A 3,302-nucleotide genomic window follows, 5' to 3' on the forward strand; every position below is an offset into this window, starting at 1 on the left:
ACTGAAAAATTGTGGCTTTCTTGCATCACCTTTAATTTCTAGTGACCAGCACTTATTGAACGGCAAGGAAGAGTTTTGGTTTAAGAGGTTATCTTAGTAACAAAAATATTTTCCAGCATTCTTTTAATTCTAAACTGAAGTAGTGAACAAAATCCTGCATTAGCAGTAAATCAATGGATTCGACATAATAAGAGACTTTCCCTGGTTTAGCTGGGCTAGATTTAAAGGGAAACAAAAAAAACAAAAAAAACCAAAAACCCAACAACCCAGGAATTAAGATTGCTTCGGATGAAATTTGTTAAAGAAAAAATGTTCTGGGCTTATCATTTACTAATCTGCAAAATTTTTTATTAGTACTTGTTCCCCTATGAAAGGAGTAAGAGCCTGGATTTAGCAAGAAGAGGGGAAAGGACCAAATCACAATGTAATATGGGAAACATCAAAAGGCGACAGAAGAATAATACAAATTCTCTGCTGGCTTTAAGATTGAGGCATGAAATCTTCCAACCACCAACTCGTTCTTCCTCTTTCTTAGAAGTCTGCTGTTTTTCGGGTTGTGTTTTATAGACATACACTTCTCTCTATCGCCATAAAAAAAAAAAAAAATTCTAAATAATCGGGGGAAAAAGAATAGGCTGGTCGGAGAGAGCAGGAAAATGGAGGTTCTCCTCTTCCAGCCTCCCATCGCATCCCTCGAAGTTGCCGGATTCCCGGGGACTCTCCTCTGAGCCTCTTCGCAAGGATTTCTCCGGGAGAAGAAACCCTCTTGGAAGTATTGAGCTGTATTTGTTTAGGAAAACAAACAAACATTTATTTTTTTTTCCCCCCGATCGGCAGTGTTTATTACTGTATAATTTCCTTCAGCTGCTCTCTAGAAAATGTGGTTTCTTTGTTAGAGGATGGTGAAAGGCTGTTTAATAAGAAAGATAGAAATAAAGCTGAAAGTTTGAACGAGCGACCTTGGGATGTTTGAAGCCAGGGGAAGGATGGGCGCGTTTTTAATTCCCTGAACTGGGACCCTCCTCCCACGCCAGTAAAACCACGCAAAGGAGCTGCCGAGCAAACGCGGCTCAGCTGAGGACAAAATAACCACTCGTTTCTCCATCCTTTGGGGATCCGCTCCCCGGAACCTGCCCCGGCTTTGCCTTAAATCTCTCGCTTTTACCCCAAGCAAGACTCGAAAGCTTTTAAACGGGATCTGAGCAGCACCATTTGGTCTGATGCAATCTATTGCTCTTCCCAGGCCGCTCCGGTAGTTTAAACCCTGCAGTTTTCATCAGATTGCATATTTTCGATATTTTTTTTTTTTTTGGTGTGTGTGTGTTTTTCCCCCCAAACCGTGTTGTTTTACGGGGAGGAGAAGGGAAGAGCAGCAGCCCGCGGCCCCGCACGCAGAGCCCATTTTCACACTGAACCCACTTTTCTCTCTTTGTATTTTGAAACAAAAGAGAGGGGAGCGGGATTTGCATCTTTATAAATTGTCATTAAATACTGCTTTTGTTTGCACCGGGGTAATACCTACAGAAAAAGAAAAAAAGAAAAAAAAAAAGAAAAAAAAAAGAAAAGAACCAAACATCTCCTAATAACCGCCCGATTCGCTGCAAATTACCCCAATTCGGTGCATACAGACACACGGCCCTGCGCAGCTGCGCGCTCCGCTGTTCTCCTCAGCCACTGGTTTTCTAGAAGCCTCTTATAAATATATATTTAAAAAATAAGAAGTAGATAAATTCGAATCTTATCTTAGGAATAGTATGATTTATTAAAATATTATTAAATGGCAATGCAATGTGCTCGAAGTTTAGATTGAGACTGGAGAAACAGGTTTTGGGAGTTTCATTAAATATTATTCACAAGCTGCTCACGGGGAAGAAAGGAGAGAAACCCTGAAAAATAAGAGACATCTTGAAAAATAAGAGAGAAATCCTGAAAAATAAGAGATAAATCTTGAAAAATAAGGAAGAATTCCTGTTAAATAACTGTATCACACATGCATGAGAGGGAATATCTCTGCCTTTGAGTGCATCTGAGAGCATTTTGGCAAGCCCTGGCTGTTGGCAGCATCAAGGTGGCTCCTGGAGCAGGGGGGAGCAGTTACGGAGCCACCCACCACCCCAAAGCGACGGAAGGTTCCACCGGGCCGGCCCTGGCCTGTCCGTCTGTCTGTCCTGCAGACAGCGGGGTTCGGGTCTGCTTCTCCAGGTCCTTCCTGTAGCCTGTAAAATGTACCAGAGACGTTTAAAAAACCAGTGCACCAGGTGATTTGTAGAAATATTTTCATCCCGGACAGCTTAAGTGCCTGTCAGGAGTGACTGTCTCTGATCAAAATATTAGGGGGTTTAAGCAGTGCCTGGTGCTGGGCTGCTTTCAGCTCCCCCTGATGCAGTGGGCTGCCTGCAGGTCTTTTACAAATTGTTTGAAATTAAATAAATGAATAAATAAATAAATAAACAAACCCCAGAATTTCAATATTTTCCTTGAAATCATCCCTCATATCTGAGCCAAAGGGCTTTTCCATCCCCTCGGAGAGGCCGAGTCTCCCGGTGGGAGCACTAGGCCCATCCTGCCCCGGAAAGCAGCGGGAAGGTGGGAAGTCGCAGCCTCTCCGTGTGGGTTCCCGGGTGGGAACTGCCGTGGGAGCAATTCCTGAGGGGCATCTGCTGTGTCCAGGGCCACAGCCGGGCCGTCCCCCACTCCAGGTATCGCTGCGCGGGGGGATCTTGGCATCATTTTGGCCACCTCCTTTTCTGGGATTTGTTTCTTGCAAGTAAAAGTAAGTAAATAAAACGATTCCTTGCAGTTGAAATAATTCAGTTGGGCCAATATTAATTTCTAATCACTTTTTTTTCGGTGGTAAAGCTGACGTCCCCTCCCGGAGCGCCGGCTGCTGTGTGGATTGCTCCCTGTTCGCCCCCTGCCCTCTCCCCGCCTCCCACCACCACTGTCTCCCCTCTTTTCCCGTTGGCACCTGATTTTTTTTTTTTTTTTGCACGTCCCCCCCCTCACCCGCTCCCTGTGGGGCTGTGGAGTTCGGGAGAGCCGTGAGGGAGGTTTGAGCTGTCAGAGCAAACCCAACAGCCCCCACCCCCCGTGCACACCCCACGCAGAGGAACCCCAGCCCCGAAAACTTCCTAAACGGTGCAACCCAAACCTATTAGGGGATTTCAGGGTTGAGGTTTGGGTTTTTTTTTGGTTTTGGGGTTTTTTTTCTTTTTGTCCCCCTTTTTCTTTCCCTCCCCCACGCTTTGATGCCCTCCCACCAGGTCAAACAGAAAATGAGGCATCCAGAAACCAACGTGGAA

Source organism: Charadrius vociferus, unplaced genomic scaffold (assembly GCF_000708025.1).
Source record: "Charadrius vociferus isolate BGI_N301 unplaced genomic scaffold, ASM70802v2 scaffold1070, whole genome shotgun sequence".
Taxonomy (NCBI): Eukaryota; Metazoa; Chordata; class Aves; order Charadriiformes; family Charadriidae; genus Charadrius; species Charadrius vociferus.